Here is a 27,602-nt window from a genome sequence, read left to right on the forward strand (position 1 = left end):
AAATCACTTATTTAATTTTGCAACTCTTCTATTTAGAGATTGTATTTAAAAACACTAATGTAATTTAATATTCAGGACATCCTTTCTAGTCTGCATCCTCTGTGAGAAATAGAATAAAAATGTCTCAAATGCTATGCTAATACAACCTAGTCTACAACCTAGTCTAAAAATTTACAATTTTTGTTTGTTTGTTTTGATTATTTCTAGTAATGCTTGTGAAACTTTCTCACTGGGAGATAAAATGACAACCTTCAATTAGGAGCAGTCAAGATTCATTTTCTTACCATCTTCAGTTCCCTGATCAAAAGTTGTCAGGAATAAACTTCCTGATGCATCAACTGTTGTGCTGCCAATGTTCACTTTTCAGAGGATATCTGTTTACAAAGCACACACAAGACTGTTTCAATGGAACAGATTTTCACAATTATCATTCAAGCTACTAATTTTTGTAGAAATGTGAGGAAAAGTATCTGTATTCTGGACCCATTTTTTTGTCCTGGCCTGTTTCTTTTCGGACAATGGACAAGAAACACTTGCACTGTTTGAACATTCAACAGCTATGTCATCTGTTACACACCTCTGCTTTGTTCATCTCAGCCACTAAACAGTCAGATCTCTTTAACAGTTCATGTCTTTTAAGTAACCAAATGACCATTGTATATCCCTTCCACAGCTGACTTACCACACTGAGGAAGCTCAGGAATATCTAAGGATAGCTAAGAGTGTTTTAAACCAAATAGTTCTGCTAAGAACTGTCTGGTTGTTATCACTGGAGGAAAGTGCTCTTTGGAGAACGTCATCTTGAGATATTACATCTATAAGAGTCATCACCAATAGAGTATCCATTTGATTTAGTGTTATTTTCCTTGATACTTCATCCACTTGCTCCCTCTGTTCTTTGTTTATTGTTAAATACTCATTTCATTCTGCCAGTCCCTAACATCCTTTCTCAATTGGTTGCTTTCTTATTCTTTTTCATCCAGTCCTAGTGCACAGAGTTTTAAGGTTTTGCACTGTCTGCATATGATATATTCTTTTTTTTCCCAGAATTTTTAAAGGGAATTTTTGTAAACCTTTTCTTTAGCTATAGCTATCTATATTATAACAGATTATATTTAGCAGAATAAAGTGCATTTCACTTTGAAATTCTACTGCTTTTCTATGTAATCATTCTGCTGTAATATCTCAATGTCCTACAGACATCTTCAAAGAGGCTGAAATATTAAATTCATTTTAGTATGTGTTGCATATTTATGATATGCTTTAGTTATACCTTAGCATGTATACTCTTTGTAATAAAAATAATTAGATTATAATAGAGTGAAATAGGCACAACAGAACTGGAAGAGAATAGAAGTGTGATGTCAATATTATGCCATGGAACTGAACATACATCAGCTTTTTGTTATGTTTCTCTTTAATTCAGACTAGCATTTGTGGACCCTATAAGGGTATGAATAGGCATAGGGAAGTATTGACATTGTATAACTTTGTGCTTTTACCTTAGAGGCCTAAATCAGCTAGGAGGTCACCATGACCCTGTGGGAAAATCAAGAGCTGAATCAAGGACAAAAAAGACTACAAGGCTGGCCAGAATAACATTTGCGACAGCTATTTTCTTTACACAAATTCTGTGAAAAACTATGACCTATTCATTCCTAGCTGAAATTAAGGACTTGAGGTTTCTTCCTCTGACTTCATCCCCTTTGATTTGTGTACATATGTTAGGACAGAAGTGAAAAGCCTTCTATTAGCTTAGGAAGGACAAACAGTGCTTTTAATTTGATTTTGCTAGTTAAGGTGAACATTATTCTTTTCCTTTGATGGTAAGTTGAATATGAATCACCAGTATGTCCTGGCAGCCATACCCTGGGGTGCAACAGACAGAACACTGTGAGCTAGTCAAGGAAAGGGACTGTCCTATTCCGTGCTGCATTGGTACTGCCTCACTTTGAGCACTGTGTGCAGTTTTGAGCAGAACAGTATAGAAAGGACATAAAACCATTAGAGAACATTCAAAGGAGAGCTACAGAAATGTTGAAGTGTCTAGAAGGCATGGTATATGGGAAGCAGCCGAGGCCCCTTGTTTTGTTCAGCCAGAGAAGAGGAGACTGAGGTGAGGTTTCATGATGGCCTACAGCTTCTCACAAGGGGAGTGGAGGGGCAAAGCTGAGCTCTGTTCTCTTATGACAGTGATTGATAGGACCTGAGGAAATGGCAGGGAACAGTCTCCTCAGCACAGTGGTCCTGGTAACAAGCCTGCTGAAGTTCAAGAAACATTTGGACAAGTGTAGACATAAAGTTTGAATTTTCAGTGGTCTTATGTGGATTCAGAAGTTGGACTTGATTGTTCTTGTGAGTTCCTTCCAATCTGGGATATTCTGATTCTATAACTAACTCCAGTCTTCAAGTCAAGTAGCCAGTCTGAGATAAATCTACTCATTGTCTCTATTCGTGTTGTCTGTGACATGATAGATTAATTTAAGGAAATACAAATTTTTATTTTATATCTGTGCTCAGTAGGGCCCTGTAAAGTGATTTGCCCAGCTACAGTGAAAGTTTCAATTAATCACCGTTTTAATGATTATGGTATCACTAATTATTTGGTTTGGAACATAGATGCACAAATGCCTTCAAAAAACAAGCTTTGCATTCCTTCAGAGTGGGGAGATAAAGAATGATCATCAGACATAAAGGGTTCTCACTGATGCATTCAGCTTCTGCCACCTTCACTCCTGTTTAACAATAGCTTATGCAACAGCAATTCTACATATGAAGGGGATAACTCACAGAACAGAATATTGCACTGCCTGAGCAAAACTGACAATACATTCTCCGAGACATCAAGTATGACAGAATTCAGCAGGGAACCTGTTAAGGGTGACAATTTCATAGCCAGGGTTGTGTTTCAGATATCAGGAGATTAGTATTTTCTGGAGATTAATACTCGATATAAAATAATTTCCAGCAATGCAGTCTAAAATATATATAAGGTTATATCCAATTTGCAAAGCTGGGTGCAGACCTGTTTCTTCAGTGAGAAAACTGTACATGATTGCTTGTCATTAACAAGGTCGGGAAATAATTAAAAAAATGATGAGCTTATCGGGCACATACCTCCAAGATTATTTACGAATAACATTTGAGCTTGAAAAAATATGTCTGTTTTACATTATACATTACTTCAAGATAACAAAAGCATGTAGTTGAGAATGTTCAAATCTCAAATGAAGAAATCATTAGAAAGCAATGGACTGTGTAAGGCAAAACCATTAGAACAAGATCCTTCAGGATACAAAAAGTAGACTAGCAGTAATTACAGGAAAAATCAATAAGCATTTCTCATGCCTTTCTGATCAAAACTGAAGCATGATATTAGAAACCTGTGAAACGTAGAGACACCCATTTATTCTTACTTAGAGCTAAATAGTATTTATCAAATCAGTCATATTCTTAGCACTTGCACAAGTCTTTGGTCTCCTGCTATGAATGTTTCTGTGATGGAATCTCAGGAGAAGAATTTCTCTGTTGAACTCACATGGACTATATGCTGAAAAGTGAATGAATAGTGAATAGCACTTAAGTATTCAAAAGTAAAAAGAAAATATTACATTTAAACTTTTAGAGGTAAATGCTACACCGCAGGATTTAATCTTTCTCTCCTGCTGTTGTGTAAATGAATAACTCTTCTGAATTATCAGAGTGACTCCACATGAATCTGCTACAGTATGAGAGTCAAGTCTAGAGGGTACAACTATCTCATGTTTTGCATTATAGCTATTAATTAAAAAATAGATAAACTTTAATCACTGTTACTGAACTGTGGCTCATCATAACTGTCATTCAACTCCAAAATACTAATAGCCTACAGACTTCACAGTTGTATGTCAGATTGCAATTTTGTGCTTAAATAATTCTTTTTAGGAATTATACTTATTTTCCCTTTACCCATAGAACCTACTTTGTTATGGGAAACAGTTACTTTTCACAATGGAGAGATCAAGGATTACATTCTAAATTTCAAGTCTCTTTTAGGAACAAAATATTGTTTTGTGACTTATTTATGATTCTATGCTTTTGTGTCTGCTGTGGCAAAGTAGAATATAAGTTGTAATTTACTTACTTCAGTAAATATATATTTCAACAGTTCATTAAGCTGCACCTTCATGGTATAGTGACAAATGCAGCTCCTCAAGGAGCTGATTTATCTCAGAACACATGAGGAAGCCTATCTTGAATCTTATACTGAAGTTGACACCTTCTGGATAAGCCACTTCAAATAGGAATTAACTTTAAACAGTTCCATGTATGTTTCATTCACAGGACCTTTTTCTTCCTTGAGTCTTCCCCACATGAACACACTATGCCCAAATGAACTGCCTGGAAGACATCAGACAAGTATTGCCCTTGCCACTACTGGGAAAACTTCAGTCCACAGGTCAATTTGAGGAACCTTGTGATATGAAGAAAACATGTAATTGCTAACTTCTGTTCTGCTAAGTACTAGAAATTACAGTCAGGCATAAAATCCATTAGGGATGATTTAAGTTTCAACTCAGTGAAAACACTGTAAGCTGCCATAAATAAATGAGTTCATTGCTTGTTGATCCATGTTTATTTCAGCTAAGTTCGGAGGCACAGAAATTCTAATGCTTTGGTAACAACTGTAAAAATGAAAAATCATGTTCTAAAGTGCCTACATAAAATATTAAAATAACATAAAATGTGAAAATTCTAGCATATTCTATTCATTGAGCAAAATCCTTAAAAGAAGGATGATAAAATTTAGGCAAAGTTAAACATATACTTAATTTCATTCCTCTTTAATGTTTTACCGCACATCAGATGTTTTCTAGGACATGGCCTAGGGAAGGAATAATAAGTTTACCCACTGTCCATATGAGAATAGCTCTTGGTAATGTTTATTTCAGTAAGATCTGACAGACACAGAAGTCCTATTTGAGCATAAGAAAAAGTACACCTGATCACTTTACCTGTTGAAATGCAATATAAGCTTATATTTTCAGCATATTGTACATTACAAGAATAAATTGGAAGAAGCTAGTGGCTAAAATGTGATTGCTGTCAACAGAGTTTTAGTGATTTGCTTAGATATAAGTGCTTCCAAAAAAACAGATTCTTCAAATAAGATACTCAACGTCACTAAATAAAACAGGCCTATTTCTTAAAGTTCCATTAAATTTTACATGTACCCTAAAGCATGTCTATTTTGGATGGGCTTCTTAATTTAATTATGGGATTGTCATTCAACTTTATATCTGGAACTAGATGTCTACCATCTTTTATGAGCATGTCTATTATGTATATGCACCTCCTACTACCTTCATTAGAAATTGTGAATACTGTTATATATATGCACCTCCTACTAACTTCTTTAGAAATTGTGGGTATCTACAACATGCAGGATTAAATGATAAGAGCCTGAGTGGATTAGAAACATCCACCTCACAGTTCACAAATTGTCAAATGTTATTCTGCTAAAACACAATGATCTCCAGACCCAAAGATTTGTGACATTATGACATATCGATCTGCATCCTCAAACGTAAACTGAATTTATACTACAACACACACATCAAGAAAGTAACTACATTAATTATAATTCATTTATAAGGTTGTGGATTTATGGGCCAGAAGAGAACACACTAATCAAATAATCAGACCACTTACATATTATGGACAATACGTTTACCCAGAACATCTTACACCAGACTGAGATTTCTTCTATCAGCTGAAGAGTAACTTCTGTCAGCTAATAGAACTTGTAGATTACTACCAATTATACCATAGTGTGGCACATAACTTCTAAACATATTCTGACCTACCTTCATGTTCACACTATATACACATTGTGTATATCATATATATATAGTATATATAGACTATGCTAGTCAATATACTTTCTCTGCTAACCTATAACATAGTATTCTATTTACTTGCAAGTATAATTCAGTTTTTCCATGTATGATGCACAATTTGATGTTGGTGACATTCTAGGATACACTGGTCTGATTACAACTTTTTTTTTTTTAAATATTCAAATGACTTTTTTAATTCAGTGCATTTAAAAAAAATTAATGTTCTCACCTTTCAACTTCCCAGAAGATTACTTTGTATGTTTAAGATGGATGCAAAGTCATTATTAACAAACAGCATATTCTCTTCATGTAAATCTGTTCTGCCTATTTTGTAAACCAATAAATTCACACTGCAAAAAATGGTAGATACTAAATTCTTCATGTAATCAAACTTACATAACAAACGTTCTTTTTTTAAACTTGTGTGTCTACATTGCACAAAAAACATCACAGCAAAGGAAATTGTGTTAACTCTACTTGTGCAAAACGTCTAAACTAAGTGTTATAAAAAGAAGCATACTTCTGCATGTTATCAAAACAACCTCTTGCTTCTTTCACATCACTCAATCACACTACTTTCTGGCCCTCAAATGAAAAAAAATAGGGAAAACTTTCTTTTTTAAAGCCAAAGTTGTTCTTGCAATTACTCAAAATTCAGCAGTGGTATAACTTGATGACGAAGTAATATAGGCTCACTGAATATTGAAAATCTGGCAGCTCAGTGGTTCAAAATTCAAAAAAAGTGTTTATGCTTTGGACAAGTACGCAATTTACGATGGCAACATGACTTGTCTCTGTAAATCCTTTATGTATTTCCTGTACTTCTTTCCACTCCTCATTAAAATTCTGTGGGAATCTGATGCTATGCAGCACTGCAGGAAAGTTATCAGCCATGCTTACAAATGTTTTTGTCACACTGTCATACCTATTACTAAGCCAACCTATATCAATACCACTGTACTTCCTATATCAGTATATAAGCTTTTGTGCCTGAGAGCACTTTTCAGCTCCTGGGTCTTGCTAAAGGTGGCTCTCCTCCCTATTTTGGATTCAGAACTCTGAGGTACAGCATTTCTGATTGTCTTGCCAATCTTCTGTTCTCAGTAGGAATTAATGTCTAATGCATGAGCTGAGAAAAACAAACAAACAAACAGATACAATCTTGTCTCCTAATGTCTATGTAATCTTTTGTTGATGAGAACAGTTATCAAATGCATAAATCCAGCTGGTTCCATACGACAGTACAGATTGGAAGAGAACTCAGGATGTTCCTAGTTCAACTCTATTCTCAAAGCAGAGTGAGATTTAAGGACAGCCAAGATTGCCAAGAAATTTAGTAGGTCTTTGTTGTAGTGTAACCTGGTAGCAACTCAGCACCACAGGGCCATTTGCTTACTTTCCCCAGCTAGGATGAGAGAGAGAATTGGAAACAAAATAGAATTCAGGATTTAAGATAAAGGCTATTTACTAAGAAGTGATAAATGAAAATAAAAATGCACTATTAAAAATATATAACCACAGTACAATTACTTGCCACCTGCTGAATGATACACAGCAACAATACAATGCCTTATCAGTAATACAAGGTCTCACCCCCCACTAACTGATGTCCCACAATCCCTGAGCAGTTGGCTGCCCCCAGTCAACAACCTACAATTTGACGGGCTTCTGCATGATGCTGCATGGTATGGAATAACTTCTGGCTTAATTCAGGCACCTGTCCTGATGCCATGCCATAAAGGAGGTGACTCGGATTGGCCTGGCTGTGCTTCTGTTATTCAGCAACAGCATTGGTCTGCTATTAACACTGTCTTAGATGAAACCAAGACAGTCTTGAAAATTGAAGAGAATGGAGACTCTATATCCTCATTGGGCATGTCCCCATCATGAAAATTTTCATCTTATAGATCATATATATAGATCATGATTCTATTGCTTCATCTAATGCCTGTTGTATCTTACCATCCAGCCATACTTTACTATGTAATGTATTGGCAGCTCTCCTCAATTTGATTCTACCTGTAAACTTGACAGGAATACACTCAATCCAATTCATCACTGATCAGTTGATTTTGTAGATGTAAAAGAATGAAGCAGAGGTATAACAAATCCAGCTTCCTGATTCTTTCCATTCAGTTATCACAAGCATCCAATAAAATCCAACTGCAGATAATAATTGTATTTGCAGATGGCAGTACAATGTTTTACACTGTACAACAGTCTGAATGCACAGGTGACTGTAAGATAAGTTCAACATCTTTTTAGCTACCAGGATTGATATGCAGGCCATTAAGTTTGGATATAAAATAGTAGTCATCCTTGAAGTGTGGTACTTAGTGTAAAACAGGATTTTAATGTTCTTATATGTTGTCAATACTCTTAATTTAATACAATTGAGCCGAGTAAACCAAGCTTACTAAAAATACTGAGTTGCTGTACAACAATGAGTCCATTAATCTCTTAAACCACATTTGAATCTAGGATTTGTTCAACAGCTGAAAATCTCACCCTTAAAGTTAACAGGAGGCTTTTCTTTGACTGGGATTTATATTTTGTCTGCCAAATAAGAAAGTTCACTAAAGCTACAAAGGTGTAAAAAAAATCTACTTAAAGCATTTAATTACTAAAGAAGTTCTTAATCTAGGGTTGGCATATTTAAATGGAGGGTACCCTTTTTTCACCTTCTCTGCTTTTCAGAGAATTACCAATGAAGCTGATTTTGAGAAAAGAATTATTTTGAGAAAAGAACATTATTTTGAGATTAGAACAGAATGACCAAAGTATTCATCATGGCTTCTTTGTATCTGGTGCTCCAAAAATTGATTATTATTATTATTTTTTTCATCATTAACTTTGCATGCAGACAATTGATTGAACACTATTACTTCTGCTGTTCTCCTTAAGCCAATCATGCCTGTCCTAAACTTAGTTTAGAGTTAAATGAACAGTCCTATTCTCAAAATAGACAGCTAATATCAAGGATAGTCTTCTTTGATGTGAGTATCCTTTTAACAGTTTAGATATAGTATAGTTTAGAAGTATATAGTTTAGAAGTATAATAGTTTAGAATAGTATAGATCCTTATGAATGGATCAATGGCTTCAATTGAGGAAACAAAAAAAGCGAGCAACAGCAGATTTTCTCTTGACTATTTCATAATTTGCCCTAGGCAAGATAAATAAATAAATAAATGAATAAACAAGACAATTATTCATTACCATATCAATTTAGAAATCAAGAGGTCGAAATATTTGCAGGGGGTTGTGACATAAGTATCTCTAAAATTAGGAAAGCTGCCTATCTTAATAGTGACATTTCCATATCTACGTGCTGGCATGAAGACTCACACTACATTTAACAAAATGCAGTCAGAATTTCTTTGAAATATTTTTCAAAATCTGAAAGTCATTGAACTATGATAAATGCATGAATCTAAATTACAATGCGGAGAGAATATGCAGTGATTAATATCAATGAGAATATTCATTTGACTTCAATAATGCGTTAACAATTTTGGAAGCTTCATATAGAGCAAACAATGTCAGATATCCTGCAGGTTGGAATACTAAACATTTCATGTTCTAGAAAATTGCAGTTGTATCACGAGTCTTTTTTTTTCACCCTCCATACTAACCATTCTCCTATAGCAGATAGCCTGAATGCTGCTTGGAACGTACCTGATTTAGTAGGACTGAGCTAAACAAAATCTTTTTGTTTTCATTTTAGATCTTGGATTACTATTCCTCTTTGAACTGGGTTACAGACAATGAACACTGTTACAATCCTGTAATTTTAGTGCTGTCCTGACTTGATATAAAGCATGCAGAGAGATCAAAATATTAAAGATAGAGTAATTATATGTACATATTTTATGTATTATTAAGCTTTAATAACACTCTTAAATAGATCTCTTTAAGCTAATTTCCCCCCACCTCTCCACCCCCCTTTTTCTTTTTCTTTTTCTTTTTTTTTTTTTTTTTTTTTTTGCCTGAGTAGGGAGTTAATGGCAATGGATGGACAAAAATGCCAAACATATATGTTAATACACATATACACAGTTTCCTATTTCCCTTCATAAAAAAAAGATCTTAAATTGAAATCCACCTATTCATACTATTGTGTCATGTACTGTGGATGTAATTTCTGTAGTGTAGAAGTAAAACTAGAAAGTGAAAACCCTGTATCTTTCTCTTTTATCTTTACTTACTGAAGCAAGCTTTGCTGGTTAGGAATTTCAGAGAGATAAAAGACATTAATAGCTACAGCTCTATCTTTTCCTATTTAAAACATGATTACAGTATACCAACATATTAGCTTAGAAAATGTTTTGAATATGTTAATTATAAAAAGTAATTATTAAAATATATCTTATTTCCACTTTAACAAGATTTTTATTTCATAACTTCCCTTGAACAGCTTCAGCACGTCAGCAACTCAGCTTTCAGAAAAAAAAACCAACATATCACATATTAACAATAATTTCACTGAGGCTTGGTCATGCTGTATCACATATGACCTTCATCTATCACAGCCCTTAAATATGTGTTTGATTTGAAATAAGCAAATAATATCCTTGTGTTCAGGGGTACTATTTACCCTCTTAAACAAGTTTTCATACCCTTTGTAGTTTTGGATCTAAGTATTTAGAACACAGAATCTAAAGGATAAAACGAGGCAAAACCTTGCTACTTTTCCACAGACTTAACCTCTGCTCTATCAGCTGCTGGCCTAGGTAATGGAATGATCAATAACTATTTAAAGTTTTAGCCAGGTTAATCATTACATAGAAGAAAGTTGCAGATTAAGTGAAATGCCTGCCTGAGGTATGTGTCTGCACATTTCACACAGATAGAGATAAACCTTAAACAGTGACATTTAAATTAGTGAACTTAAGTTGAGAATAAACAGTTCTGTAAGTGGAAATCTTTTTCTTACACTTACCAACATTAAAGCTTATCTTACAGACTTATCATACAGGCACTTTATTTTTTTCCACTTAGGAGACCTTTACACCAGTAATAACAGGTTCTACTTATGTAAATGACACATTAAAATTTCTTCTAAATTCCTTTCAGTAGCATTCTATTTTCTTTGTGCCATCAGTTTCTTCTGTTTTCTTTCACACGTCCATCCTTAAGAATCAAATCTCCTGCTATTAAGATCTCATATATTTTGAATTTATGTGTTCTATCCCACTTGGACTTTTTTATTACATAATGTGATTTCCTAGCTATTGCTGTTTTACCTTATTTATGGTTCCCCTACTTTATGTTGGAAGAGAGAAAATAGCTTACCAACTAATATCTATTCCATCATATTGAAAATATCTATATAATATGATGTTATAGTCCACTGTAGAATTCATAGCAAGTCAGACACAAATCTTAGAAAGAAAAATCTTATGAACAATATTGTTAGCTAATGGCACAACATGAATCTGTTCTGATGAGTTTTGATTTGAATTTTTAGTTTACACCTTAGTGCCAAATTTCTCTGGGATGTTGTAGATGGACTAGTATTGCATTTTTCTTTTTTATATATTTATATATAAAAAGTTTATATATTATTACAAGAAAGGTAGCAAGTAAAACAAAGAAGAACAGAAACAAATGATACACCTCTGTCTCAGAACCTTCAAGATAGTCTGTGCATTTATTTTATGGCCTGATCTGAATTCTTCAGTACAGAGGTTTACATCTTATAACTGATAATGCTCTAACTTACGGAATCAATTGTCTGACATTTTTTTTTTTTCTGTTTGAACACTATCAAAATTCAAAGAGCAAGTAATCACCCTTGAGTGATAATCTGTTCAGAGATAATCTATATTTATAAGGACTGTGTCCTCTGTTCCTGGATCTCCTACAGGACAGAAACCTCTTTTAGGAAAAAAAAATGGACAGATCAGCTTTGAAAGGGTTGGGATGAGTTCTAGCAGAGTCAGGCAGAGAAGTGACAAATAAAAATTGACACTTTCAGGAACACCACAATTATTTTATTCATGGAACATCTGGGAGTGTGTGTTGAGTGCAGCAGCAAGAACAAGAAATGTTAATTGAGAGATCAGGCATGGCTCCCCCTGAGTCATGCTAACAAAAACATTGTAGGCTAGAAACAAAGGCGGGAGGTCAATTGAGAGTTTGAGACAGTGTTACTTGCTTCCTCTAGGATTATCTATTTTAGTATTATCTAAATTAAGTGATGATTTTAGTGACTTAGTTGATACATTTGAGCACAAAAGAAATCCTTTTAACAATGTAATAGTGAAACTTCATGAAGAAGATTCACAGTATTTCCTTTTAACTGTTTTCTCCTATGTTTTTTCCTAGAACTCAGGATAATAGATATCTTTATTTTTTAACTTGCAAATGTAAATAAATCTAGAAGATCCATATGTATTAAGTAGGCAGTTGACACTGTTGAAAAATATCTTTTTTGCCTAATAATTTCAATGTCGGTAATGGACATCTAATGGCTTTTTACATTTTTCTGACTGGACTTACAGAGTGCAAATATTTTTCTTCTATTCTGAAACAATTTTTTAGTTTTGTGGTATTTCACCTTTTCTGATTTTATAGGGAAAAAACATCTGTCTTTCCTATATAAGACAAAAAAGTTGAAGTTGTTCTCCTCAGATGTTATTAATAATTTCTATACTGTGTAAAGAAAGTATTCTTCCGAAAAAGCAGCATGTTTGCATGCATCCTCTAGATAAGAGGTTCAGATTAAAATATTCAGTCTGTTTAACCTGAAGTAAGCACTGAATTAAAAGTTCTTGTCTGAAATTTACTGTAACTATGTCAAAATATTTTAATATGAACTTTCTCTAAACTGTTCTTGTGGGCATGGAAAGTTCAGTAAACAATGATTAGAAGATATTCCTGAAGAATTATTTATAGAGAGTGGAACTACTTCAATAGTAGAAATTATACAAAACTGAATATCCCATAAGTCATTTGGCCACTCTTGCAAGACAAAACTTTAATTTCTCTCAGGCAAACAACCAAAAAAAAAAAAAAAAAAAAAAAAAAGATCTGAACTACACTGATGAGAATTCAGGTAAAATTGTGGATTAGGAATCTCACGTTTGAGTCTTACAGTTGGTGTTATTACTGCACCTGAAATCATAAGCTAGTTAAGTAGATTCAGTGTTTTATGTCTCAGTTTCTCAGTTTGCAAATTTGAGACAGTAATATCAGCTGACTCTATTGAATGTGTTGAGACTTCTACATTTCATCACTGATTTTTTTTTTTTTTTAACAAGTTGTACTTTTGCAGAGTGTATCAAATCCAGTATTTGTAGATGTTCTACAACTATAGATCTGTAGATGTTAATTTGCCACACTCAAATGCAATGATCATATATTTCCCTTACAAAATACCAAATCTTTGTAATTGAGAAAAAAAACAAAAGAAAAGACTGAGGCAAACAATTCCCTTCTCTTACCCACCCTTCTAGTTAAATATCTTGCTTAAACTTTGCATTCTATATATTTATTCAGTATTGTCCAGAAGGGACCCTCAGGCACAAAATCACGAGTAATGCCCATTCAAGGAGTACAGATTCTTTGTTTTGCTCCACTGTTTTATTTGCCATTTGTTTCATTTCACATACTCATCCAGATGGTTATAAACATTCTGCTATGGTTTCTTTCTCCTTGGAGGCCTTGATAACTGAAACAATAAGGAAAGTTCAAGACCCACAATATTACCCAAAGGACCAAAGACACTTCTTTGGTATTTACTTTCCTCCATGAACACGTATATTGAAGAGCAGATTAAAATTCTATATACTGATGATGTCTCAGAAATATAACAAAAAAAACCACCTCTGATTGCCTTCTTTCTTCAGTGGACACATGATATTAACTGTCATTAGTGTACATGTTATTTACAGCATTGTCCTGACTACAGCTGGTATGAAATCAGTTTTCTGCATAATAGCTGAGATGGTACTGTGCTTTAGATTTATGAAAAAAATATATTGATAACACATCAGTGTTTTAGTTGTTGCTGAGCATTGCTTACACTTATTCAAGGACTTCTCAGAACCTTGTGCTGCACTTCCAGCAATAAATCTGGGATGCTCGAGAAGCTCAGAAATACACAACCAGAAAACTAACTCAAACTGGCCAAAGGGATATTCCATACTGTACTGCATCATGCTGAGCAGAGGAGTTGCAGCTGTTTGGTAGCTGTCTGGTCATGTGTTGGTGATGAACAATTATGTTATCCAACACTTATTTTGTATAGACTTTTCCTCCATTACTCCTTCCTTCCCTTCTTTTCTCCCTTCCTCCCTTCCTCCCTTCCTTCCTTTTAGTTTTAATTATAAAGTTTTATTAATTTATTTATTTATTTTTCCAGATCTCTTCTCCACAGTCTTGTGAAAGGAGTGAGTGAACAACTGTGTGGTTCTTAGCTGCCTGTTGGGTTAAACCTCAGCAACCACATTTACAGTACTGTATTTCTTCCTTGTCCAAATCTTTCTTGGTCATGGTGTTTGAATAGACCAGGGCTATTCCCAGTATGTATTTTGAATATGGCTTCTTTGTCATAGATGTTAAGTATGTATGACACGACAAAATACCATTTCATTCCTAGTTACCTTGGTGCAAAAAAAGCATTTTCTTTTTTTAATACATTAGCATAGACATAAACATACATTCTCACTTATTCAGTAGGAACCCACATGAATGTGTCAGCAGTAGAGAGGAGTTTTTGCAGAACCAGAGCCAAAACTTACATATTTGCAAAAATTATTCTCAACAAATTGTCCAGTTAATGGTTGTTACTACTCTTCAAATGCAGTATTTAATGAACAGTATTTATTAGGTACATTTGCATTTGAAGTGAGTTATTTTAAATAACTTATTCAGTGAAGGAAAGAATACATATATAGAGATATGTATAATATATCTAGTGCAAAAAATGTTCCCTTTGCCTTTATGATAACCATTTCTCATGCTTCGGTATTTCATCCATATGCCAACATTGCTATGAACTGGAAGTAGTCCCATCACAGGTAATTAGCTGGCCATTGATTCAGCTCAGTTCCCTTATCAGACTTAATTTGCTTTTTGCAGCAATTTGTCTCATAGCTGTAATAAGGCAATGGCTTAGAATCAGCAGGTACAAAGTTTAAGAACAAGTCATCCACGATATTTTGATGACTCTTGCAATTGTGAGTGAAGCTTAAACCACTCCTAACTTCTTTCTCCAATAGAAGAGTTAATAAAATGTGTCCACACTGCAGCAATACCAGAGCACAACATGAAGCTATAGGTGAAGCCATTACTTGAGATGGGTTTGAGCTAATGTGCTGAGTTGTGAACTGCAACGGCTAAGATGCAAACATCCATTTATTTTCTTCTGAGGATGTTACTGATACAATGCAAAATGCTGAGAGTAGAAACATCACAGCTCTAAACCCTGTAGTATTCGTGTGTCAGAAGAAGGCTACAGCCACAGGGTTGTGGTCAACAGCTCCATGTCCAGGTAGGGGTTGGTGATAAGTGTTCCCGAGGAGTCCATCTTGGGACTCTTGACCTGGATAGTGGGATCAAGTGTACCCTTATCAAGTTTGCTGACTACACCAAGCTGAGTGGTGCAGTTGATACAACCCAGGGAAAGAATGGCATCCAAAGGGACCTAGGCAATTTTGAGAAGTGAACCCACATGAACATACAAGGTGTTGCACATAGACCAGGGAGAAGAGCTCATTGAGAGTAGCTGTGTGGAGAATGAGCTGGGGGTCCTTGTGGATTAAAAACAGGACATGAATCTGGTTCATGCATTTACAGTCTAGAAGGCCAACTTTATCTTGAGCTGCATCAAAAGAGGGGTGGTCAGCAGGATGAGGGAGGTGATTGCCTCTACTCTGTCCTCGTAAGGCCCCATCTGGAGTACTGCATCTAAGCCTCCACATAAGAAGGAAGTAGAGCTGTTGGAGAAGGTGCAGAGGAGGGTCACAAAGATGATCAGAGAGTTGGAACACCTCTCTTATGTAGAAAATTTGACGGAGCTGGGCTTGTTCAGCTTGGAGAAGAAAAGACTCCAGGAAGACCACACTGTGGCCTTCAAGTATTTGAGGGAAGATTTTAAGCAGGAGGGAGAGCAACTTTTTACTCAAGGGGCAAGTGGGAACAGTTTTAAACTAAAAGAATGGAGGTTAGATGATAGGGGGGAGATTTTTTGTACTCAGACCATGGTGAGCTACTGAAATAGTTTGCCCAAAGACATTGTTAATATCTTATCACCAGACTTGTAAAAGGCCAGATTATATGAGGCCCTGGGCAACTTGATCTAGTGGGTGGTTCCAGCAGGGTGCTTGGAACTGGATGAACTTTGAGGTGCCTTCCAACCCAAACCATTCTATTATTCTCTGAAAATAGAATAATTATAGAAGAAATTTCTAGTCTTTCTTATTTATTTTTGTCTGTGGGTAATTTTGTTCAAGGAGTAGTAAATCAAATCACTGCCCTAGAGTCTCTATTGTCTCATTATACTCAGCTGTGAGTAGTGATTTCTCAGTTATGAAAAAGATTGTAATCAGCTCAAATCATTATTAGATGGAAGTTATTCTTTCAGGAAAATATTTAAAGGAGGTAGGATAATGACATAATTTTAAAGCATTTCCTTCTCGTGTAAAAAGAAAGATAAAGTATTTCCATATTCCAAGTGATTTAGGGTTTTATTTCTGTAGTCCAAGCACAGTTTTATCTTCTGACTCAAAATGCAAAGAGTCAGAATTTTCAGTGCTGCAAACTTGTATAGCTACTGTAAAGATGTGTTTTGTTCAATTATGGTTTAAGAAATTGCTGAATAAAAAACAAACAATCAGGCAAAATGAGTAAAAATAAATCCAATATTGTAATGACATTTGTCCATTCATTCCTATTTCATCTTTGCCAAAGTAAATTACAAGACACAACAAAAAATTTAACATATTGCATTTATAACCATATACTGTGCATATTTCACAATCTGTTGAGTACATTTAACAATACATGGAAGCCATCCAAACTCTTATAAAAGCTGATATCTATCTCATTAGCATTTTGAAGATATCAGCCATTTTTATATAGGGATATAGAAAGCAATCTTCCAAGGGAAATAGTTGTTGTACTACTGTGTGTCAGAACAAACATGATTAACGTTGTGCCATATGTGTGTCCTCATGAACTCCCATGAGGAATTGGATAACTAGGATTTGTAGTCAACTCCTGAAATTGCTTTGTACCTCAGAGTTTTGAGCATAAACAATTTGTACATAGGGTGATTAGGAATACTGATTGTGAATGCTTGTGTGCAGACTTGCTGATGTAAATTTTTGTCACTTTTTTTTTAATAACAGAATCAGAATCACAGAATCACAGAATTAAAGAATGGCCAGGATTTGAAGGGACCTCAAAGATCATGAATCTCCAATCCTCCTGCTACATGCAGGACCACCAACCATCCCACCTAATGCTAGACCAGGCTGCCCAGGGCCCCATCCAATCTGGCCTTGAACACCTCCAGGAATGGGGCATCCACAACCTCCCTGGGCAGCCTGTTCCAGCATCTCACCACTCTCTCTGTAAAGAATTTCCCCCTGATATCCAACCTAAATCTCCCCTCCCTTAACTTAAAACCATTTCCCCCTGTCCTGCAGTTATCTATCCTTTCAAAGAGTTGATTGCCCTCCTGTTTGTAGATTCCCTTTTGGTATTGAAATGCTGCAACAAAGTCACCCTGCAGCCTTCTTTTCTCCAGGCTGAACAAGCCCATCTCCCTCAGCCTGTCTTCGTTGGGGAGGTGCTCCAGTCCCCTGATAATCTTTGTGGCCCTCCTCTGGACCCTCTCCAATAGCTCCCTGTCTTTCTTGTACTGGGGGCTCCACACTTGGATGCAGTATTCCAGATGGGGCCTCACAAGAGCAGAGTAGAAGGGGACAATCACCTCCCTGTCCCTTCTGGCCACCCCTCTTCTGATGGAGCCCAGGATACCATTTGCCTTCCGAGCCGCAAGGGCACACTGCTGGCTTATATTAAGTTTTTCATCTATCAAAACCCCCAGGTCCTTCTCTGCAGGGCTGCTCTCAAGGACTGCTCCTTCCAGTCTGTATGGATGCCTGGGATTCCTCCGGCCCAGGTGCAAAACTCTGCACTTTGCCGTGTCGAACCTCATCAGGTTCACTCGGGCCCACCTTTCTAGCCTCTCGAGGTCCCTTTGAATGGCATCCCTTCCTTCAACTGTGTCAACCACACCACTCAGCTTGGTGTCATCAGCAAACTTGCTGAGGGTGCACTCAATTCCATCATCGGTGTCATTGATAAAGATGTTAAAGAGCACTGGTCCCAAAATAGACCCCTGAGGGACGCCACTCGTTACCGGCCTCCACCTGGACATAGAGCCACTGATGACCACCCTCTGTCTGCGGCCTTTCAACCAATTTCTTATTCATCAAGTGGTCCACCCATCAAATCCACATCCCTCCAATTTGGAGATAAGGATGTGGTGGGGAACCGTGTCAGAGGCCTTGCTCAAGTCCAGGTGAATGACATCGGTCGCCTTTCCTTTGTCCAACGATGCCGTCACTCCATCATAAAAGGCCACCAGATTGGTCAAGCATGACCTTCATCGAAAAACAAACAAACAAAAGTAAACCACCAAAAAAACAGAAAGAGAATGAAGTTAAATAAAGAAGTATCCTATATTGATATATACTACTTCTGTCCTTCCATCTTGGATTATTTCACAGTTATTTCAACTGTTTCAAATGGAGGATGATAGCATCAACACATATCTTATATTTTTACCATTATTTATAGAATCACAGAACCTTTTGCATTGGCAGGGACTTTTAAAAGTCCCTTTAAAGTCCAACTGCCCTGCAATGAACAAGAGCATCTACAGCTAGGTCATGTTGCTCAGAGCCTGGTCCAGACTGACCTTGAATGTCTCCAGAGAGAGATTGGACTTCCACCATGTCTCTGGGCAACCAGTTCCAGTATCTCACCAACAGCATTGCAAAAAACTTCTTCCTTATATCCAAACAAAATCTTATCTCTTTTACTTTGAAACCAGTTTCTCTTGTCCTGTCCAAGCAGTCAATACACTTTTTTGTTATAGCTCCCCTTTAGATAAGCTGCTGTCAGGTCATCTCGGAACCTTCTCTCTCCAGACTGAACAGCCCCAGCTCTTTCAGCCTGTCCTCATAGGATCAGCCTGTTCAATCCTTTGGATCATTTTTGTGACCCTCCTCTGGACACACTCCAACAGTTCTATGTCTCTTCTATACCGAGGACTCCACATCTGGACATGGTACTCCATGTGAGGTCTCACCAGCACAGAGTAGAGAGGCAGATGGCCTCCTTTAGTCAGCTGGCCATGCTTCTTTTGATGCAGCCCAGGATAAGTTTGGCTTTCTGAGCTGCAAGGGCACTTTGCTGGCTCATGTCCAGCTTTCCATCTACCCATATCTCCAAGTCCTTTTCAGCAGGGTTGTCCTCAATCCTTATGTCCTCCAGCTTGTGCTGATAGTGGGGATCTCTGCGACTCAAGTGCAAGACCTTGCACTTGGATTTGTTAAACCACATGAGGTTCACCTGGGCCCACTGCTCAAGCCTATGTAGGTCTCTCTGTATGGCATCCCATTCCTCATGCACGACACAGCTTGGTATCATCAAATGGTATCATTTGTTGAAGGTGCACTCAATTCCACTGTTTATGTAATTCATGAAGATATTAAAAACAATCAGTCCCAGTACTCACACCTTGAGGGACATCATTTGTCACTGATCTTCATCTGGACACTGAACTATTGACCATCAGTCTCTGGGAACAATCTTGCGACCAGTTCCTCATCCTTCATACAGCCCACCCATCAAATTCATCAGTGGCTCTTCCCTTGTCCATTGACGCAATTACACCATTAAAGAAGGTCACTAGGTTGGTCAGGCAAGACTTGCCCTTGGTGAAGTCATGATGGCTTTCTTGTATCAGCTCTTTCTCTTTCACGTGCCTTAGCATACCTTCCAGGAAGATGTGTTCCACGGTCTTCCCCAGTGCAGATGTGAGGCTGACAGGTCAATAATTTCCTTTGTTGCTCTTTCTACCCTTCTTGAAAATGGGTGTGATATTGCCTTTTTTCCAATCTCCAGAGACATCATCTGACTGCCATGACTTTTTAAATATCATTAAGAATAGCTTGGTAGGTACACCGGTCAGTTCTTTTCTACCAACTGCATAGATTCTGTTTGATGACTAGTAATGCTGAAAATGAATTGCTGAGATTCAGTATTAGTTCATAACTTGTGCAGCAGAAAGTGTTTTAGTAAAGTCAACTGAACTTTCAGAAAGTTTTTATTTAATACTCCTTTCCCTGAATATTTTCTGCAAAAATTATCCACATATCTATACATATCAGGATGATAGGGGCTGTACCACAGATCAAGGATTCGCTTAATATTCTTCTAAACACAGCAGTAAGAGCAGAGAGGAGTCTCTGCTTCCTGTTCCAAGGTAGCAGGATACAAGCCATGTGATTGTGTTATAACAGAGTCTGAATAAGTAAGTGCCAGTGGGAAGAAATGCTAGAAATTCAATTGCCTTGACATGATAACTAAAGTTTCTCCAGTCAACTCAGAATGACAAGAGGAATGAGCTCACTTTTTCTTAGATAGTATGTTTCTCTAAAAAAACACTTATTTAAGGCCAGATTATAGATTGGTTTACGTGGGTGATTTTCTGTACAGATTCAAAAGAATTTGCTCACATCATATAAAGCTATGAATTTCATACTGAACTGCTTCAGAAGAGCAACATGTTCTCTACTGATCGGTGTACTATCCACCCATCATTTCAGCCCTTGTCATGAGACAGAATATGTGAGTAGCACCTACTGCAGCTTTCAAACCAAGCACTTCCTTGTCTGATGTTTGGGCATCACTTTATTGGTGTTCATCTGAAACAAACTGGTACTTTGCACACGAAGGAAAATGTGGTCAAATGCGGTAAAATGCATATCAAGTACCCCAGTATGTACAGATGTGAATCAGCATGTTGAAACATATGCTCAGGCATTTGTTTTTATCTGTTATTATCTGTTTTTATCTGTTGTTTTGTTTGTTTGTTTGTTTGTTTTCTAATGTTGACAAAAATCTCACTGCATCAAAGAATAACCTTGAACCTCATGATGGAACATCCAAGAAAAATTAGTTACACTGTACAGCTCTAAACTATGACATTATTTGGTAAGGATGAACTTCAGTTATTTTTATAGGAGCAAAAACAATTCCTTCCATTCTTTTCTTACTGTCCTCCTCTTTTCCTCACATCTCCCTCAATAATCACTCTTTTGTCTGAACATAGTGCCAAGTTTCAATTGCACCCAGACACTGTGAAGGCAAAGGCGTTGTGCCATCTGGGTTTGCTGGTTTGCTGAGAAGGAAACATTGATCTGTGTGCTGTGGAAGAGCCGCACAGATTTTCATTCTAATTACTCAGGCAATCTCATGTACACACTGAACAAGGCAGGTTACAGCAAATATATCTGCATAACTTTATGTAAAATAGATAATCTTACTTTGGATTTTTAGAATGTTGAGCAGTTGGCTGGGAATAGTCTGATCTATGTAGCATGAAAGCATTGGAGTTTCCAAGCTACCTTATTCATTTAGAATACATTAGAAAGTACTCATTAATCACTGTGTAAAGATCTTACACTGGAAGAGAAATATTAAAAATATACAGAGAACAAAACACTGTACTTTTGTAGCAGCTTAAAAGTGCATGTACATTGGATTGTGACAGAAAAACAAGCCCAAGAAAGACAAAACAAATGTGCAATGGCAATTTTTCCTTCTTGTGATTTTTTTTTTTTTTATTCTCTTGAAAGCAATGTAAAGTGAAATATTCTATGAACCTCAGAAATAATTCATCAGAGGCAGCAGTTTTTTAAACTTCTCCATCTTCCTTTATCCATATGCTTCATCTATCACATGAAAGACCATCTGTTAGCAAAAGACTATTCAATTTTCAGGCTAGTCCCTCTCTGGGGGCATTTAGGTCCCACTGTCTGAGCATGCTGTGGTTCTCTTTAACCCTGTGTACTTGAATTCCTCTCTGGCAAAAAACCAAAGTGAATAGACTAAAGTCTGAATAAAGAACTTTCAGGCAGCCACCGAAGGAGTATTGGAGATGATCTCAGATACGACAGTTTAGATCATAGTCTTTTATGATTGAATAGAAGGATGTCCATAGCTGTCTGCTTGTAATACAAAACACATACTTCTCTCCAGAATTAAACTATATGCCTCTGATACAAAGGTAACAATGGACATAGTATATAATATCTGATGATTAAAACTTTCAGTCATTACAGAAAAGAATATTAAAAATAGGATCCCAGATGTAAGGCTCATTTATAAGTCCCTATCATTCTCAATTCATTTTGATTCCTATTTTTGCTATTGCTGCTGCTTTCCTTTTCAGCAAAATCTGGGTATATTTATTTATTTTATAATCTAATATTCTTAGATGCAGTGAAATACAATTAAAATAATATAATTAGTAAGGATTTGCACAGAGACAGCGACATTAAGATTTTAAAAAAATGAACTTGAAATGAAAATGAAGAGGGTCAGAATTCAAGAGGAGCCTGAGAATCTGTGGACTGAGCCAGGTAAAATTCTATCCAAATTCTGTCCTCTAAGAAACAAAAAATGATATATAGATATATAGATATATAGATATATAGATATATATGTACTTTTCAGAGATTTTTGCAAGCATGTTTACTTATTTACTATGATCAAAGGCTTAAGAAAAGTTAAGGCTTCAGAACTATTAAGTGATATAAATTTTACTCATGTTTAAGTTAAAAGATAGGTACTTTTTATTGTGGATTTATTTTTAATATCAAAAGACAGAAAATGCTTGAAGTTTTTACTTAGTCTATTCCAGTTCTTATTCTATCTGAAACATTACTCTTGTAAATCAGTCATACTGGCACTCTGTTCTTTAGTTCTCCAGCTGGAGGAGCAGTCCCATACTTAGGTACGTTTTTGAGGGTGAACTAAATTAAATGGAGTGCGGTTTGTGATGCAAATACTTACAACTGAGAGTAAGAATTCAAACATTTTTCACTAAAAATAGTGGACTGTGCTATCACTATGATGATCAGGGTTTGCATAGTTTAAATAGTATATTGCATGCACATATATGTATACATTCATATATATGCAAACATATATTTTGAGATGGAAAGTAGTTATTTAAAACAGGTAGACAAAATGTCTAGCGTTCAAATGCATCCTAATCTTCCAGTTAACATCAGTATATTTTTCTTATCATTTTGGTTTCATTTTCCAAAACAAAGTGTTTGAATTCTTAGCAAAACTGATAAAAGGCGTTATAGACAGATACAGTGGAAAGGTCCTTCCAAATAACCTTGGCTAGTGAGAGGTCTACCACCTGCAGCTTCCCAGTGTTCCTCAGATCTTTCCCACTATTTGATTTTCCGCTCTCCCCAAGCTGTTTTATAAACAGCTGTTAGAGCTTGACCAGATCCCATGACCCAGGCTATGTCAAGGTTTGAATAGGAGCATGATAATGGAAAGTGTGCTGACAAGATAGGGTTTTAAAAAGTTTTTAAGGAGATTTACAGCTGTGGTTTTATTGCTAGGGTGAGATGCAATCGGGAAACTTATACAAGTCTATAAAAGAGATACAGCATTTCTATTCAGTAAATTCAATTGTAGCCAAGATCTTAGAAAGCAGATTGTTGTAAGAGATTCCAAGTGTACACTTAAATATCTAAAAAAACATAACATTTTCTGCCCACTCCATGCCCAAATATTTTGTACATAGGCTGGGAGTTGAAAACATTTACATATTGAAACTCAAAAAGGAAAGCTTGTAGGGGTTGAAAATCCACAAAATAATATGCATTAATTTGTTGACATTGGAGTTTCTTGTTATTTTTGATTTTTTTTTGTATATGTGTGAATAGATTCATTACAAGAGAGTCCCAAGACTCTATTTTGTTCTATATAGGAGATCTCTTCTATCTCTTCTGTAATGACAGAGACAGGCAGCTGTTTCTGCTGAATATTTCTTCAGTAGTTCAGATTAGTTTTTATTACCTTTGGTCCAGTTTGCAACCATTTTTCTCCCTTGTAATCAGAATTCAGGCAGTGAGGTGTTGTTTCTGCCTTTATTTTTATTTATTTATTTTCCCTGGTGATGAGAAAAATATGAAAATCAGCCAAGGTAGAAACAACTTCAAAACAGGTAAAACATCCTCGACTAAAAGAGTACTCTAAATTAGTTTCAATGTTTAGATGGAAGCAGCAACTGTGTATTTTATTAAGGTCTCCATTACAAGATACTGCATTCTTCCTCATATAATTTTATCATACATTAAATAATTAAGCTGACATTTCAAAAGCTGTTTGTCTCTTTTAGGCAGAAGTAAATTATTTTTACATGTATTTTAATTTAGGTCAGAATGATTTGAATATTTCTGAGAATTAAACAAGAAAAACGTATTGTTTAATTCATATTAAACAAGAAAACTTACCTTCAGACAATACTATGGAGGATAATCTGAAGGAAAAGGAAGTAGCCTTCATATCAGCATTATGTCTTTTGCCACTCAGCACAAATTTGTCTGTGTTTTCAGTCAGCCTGGAATTAACATGACAAACATGAGGACTCAGAAATAAGCCACTGAATGCAATAGTTGCTTTCATCAAACTTGGATGTGTTTGTTTACTAGTTGATAGTCCAGTTCTTTTGCCAGGTTTTATAATCTTAGAGACATTGCGGCTGTCAAACGTGCTGCACAGAGCCTTCAGCACTATTGCTTCTCAGAATGACCACATACTAAGTTCAGCACTTAAGGTGCATCTCTAACATACACATACTCACACATTCACAGGCTAACTCATATATGTTCTTGCCATGTACTGGCAGAACGCCATGGAAGATCTCAAAAGCCAATAAAACCTTACACTTTTTTTTTTTTCCTTTTTTTTTTTTTTTTTTCCCCAGAAGATCAAGATAAATACATATTACATTGTACTTACACTGTGATGTAGACTTTATCTTATAATATTACAGTACAGGAACCTGTGCTCCATAAAAGTGTTTTCCCTTCTCTCTTTTCTTTTACCTCTGCAATTTGACAGAACCATTCATCTTATACCAGACTCTTAACGTTGTAAGCATGTCCTTCTCTGGATGGTACCTCGACCTGCTGTGCCTTCCGTGGGGCCTACTTTGTCTAATTCTCTAGAAAATCTGTATATGATCATAACTATGCATGTGAATGCCTTGGCTGTAATACTGAGCCTAACATCACAATCACAGACAATGAGCCTGCCCATCCTGTGATCTGAAAAACCTGTACCTGGCCCTCCCTCAAATTGCATGAGGGTAAACAAAATGCATGAGAGTGAAGGAGGGGTAGGACTGTGTCAAAGAAGAAATAAGAAAATAAGAGGATCGGAGAAGGTTAAAAGTAAGAATGGGAGTGGGAAAATTGAAGATTAAGTTAATCAAATACAAGATACCTAAGGAAAACAAAGTTACATGAGGTTTACTGTGAAGAATGAAACTGAAGTCTGCTGTTTGGTTGATTGGGTCCATGAACTAGTGGAGAGACTGATCAGACAAGAAAAATAATGTGAATCAGGGAAGCAGGAGAGGAAATGCCATCTGCTTGGTTGAAAAAGAATGACCAATGTGATTAGATAGTTTATTGGAAATAGTAGAACAGAGTTGGAGTGGAAAAAAAATTGAAAAGATGAAGTAGAATGGAATGGACCAATTAATGGAGGAAATGACTGTAAAAACAGTTTGTCAAAAGGAGATGGTAGGAACAGTAAAAGTGAAGAAAATTTTTTGTTATTGATTGGTTTTACAAGTTTCAAAATGCACAGAGAGATAACAAACCAGCTATGCTGTAATTAAGACAAGGTAATGATGAAAAGAGGAGAGAAAACAAGGTGTTGAAATGGCAGTAGGAGTTCTAGAGCAGACAGTTCTCAGTACTGAGATGAATGGATACTCCTACTAGAATCTGGAATGGATCCCTAGATTATTTTTTTTAAACACCAAATTTCTTTTATCTGCAATTTTCTTTTTCTATTGTCTGATAGAAATATTTCATGTGGGAAACGTTTGCATTTATTTAATATACATAGAGAATAAAAATCTGTAATTACTATCACTTAGTTATTCCTTTTAGCTCAAGACTCTGATTGCATCTCAGGATGCAGGGAAGGAACTGTGGTGCCCTGAAATAGAGTATCTATACTTTCAGATTGTATAGAATCATTGAATCATAGAAAGGCCTGGATTGAAAAGGACAAAAACAATCAATTGGTTTCAACCCCCCTGCTATGTGCCTGATTGCCAACCATCAGACCAGGCTGCCCAGAGCCACATCCAGCCTGGCCTTGAATGCCTCCAGGGATGGGGCATCCACAACCTCCTTGGGCAACCTGTTCCAGTGCGTCACCACCTTCTGTATGAAAAACTTCCTCCTAATATGTAACCTAAACCTCCCATCTCAGTTTAAAACCATTTTCCCTTGTCCTATTACTATCCACCTTCGTAAATAGCCATTCCCCCTCCTGTTTATATGCTCCCTTCAAGTACAGGAAGGCCACAATGAGGTCTTCCCGGAGCCTTCTCTTCTCCAAGCTAAACAAGTCCAGTTCCCTCAACCTTTCCTCATAGGAGAGGTGCTCCAGCCCTCTGATCATCTTAGTGGTCCTCCTCTGGACTTGTTCCAAGATCTCTGCATCTTTCTTGTACTGGGGTCCACAGGCCTGAATGCAGTACTCCAAATGGGGCCTCAAAAGAGCCAAGTAGAGAGGGACAATCACTTCCCTCTCCCTGCTGGCTACCCCTTTTTTAATGCATCCCAGGACACAGTTGGCCTTCCAGGCTGCAAGTGCACAGTGCTGACTCATGTCCAGCTTCTTGTCCACCAGGACCCCCAAATCCTTCTCTGCAGGACTGCTCTCAAGGAGATCTTCTCCCAGTCTGTAAAAGCACCTGATATTGTCCTGGCCCAAGTGCAACACCTTGCACTTGGCCTTGTTGAACCTCATTAGGTTCACGTGGGCCTTCAGCCTGTCTAGGTTCCTCTGGAACTTATCATTGTAGCTGAAAGGAAGTAAAATACAAACACAGCATATGTACAAAGATACAAACTTACATAGAATGGTGGAAAAAATAAGAAGTGGCATAACTGAAATGTTACAAAATTTCAGGATAAAATTGTCAGGATAGTATTGATTCAGACTTAATAAGTGTATCCAGTATAATACAATGTATTGTTATGGTAATTTTTTCAAGAATCCTGGCTCGTTCAATGTGTAAGAGGTGTATTCAAAGGGTGAATTAGGTATAATATTTAAAAGATGCTTGTGACTTAAATGGGACATCCAGGAAAAAAAAAAAAAAAAAAAAAAGAAAAGAAAAGAAAAGAAAAGAAAAGAGAAGAGAAGAGAAGAGAAGAGAAAAGAAAAGAAAAGAAAAGAAAAAAAAGAAAAGAAAAGAAAAGAAAAGAAAAGAAAAGAAAAGAAAAGAAAAGAAAAGAAAAGAAAAGAAAAGAAAAGAAAAGAAAAGAAAAGAAAAAAAGAAAAATAATAATAAGAATAATTTCCTTGCTGAGTTCTTTGAATACTGTTTTGAGGAATTTAATTTCTTCCCTCCCTTTTC

Source organism: Phasianus colchicus, chromosome 1, assembly GCF_987193195.1.
Source record: "Phasianus colchicus chromosome 1, bPhaCol1.hap1.1, whole genome shotgun sequence".
Classification (NCBI taxonomy): domain Eukaryota; kingdom Metazoa; phylum Chordata; class Aves; order Galliformes; family Phasianidae; genus Phasianus; species Phasianus colchicus.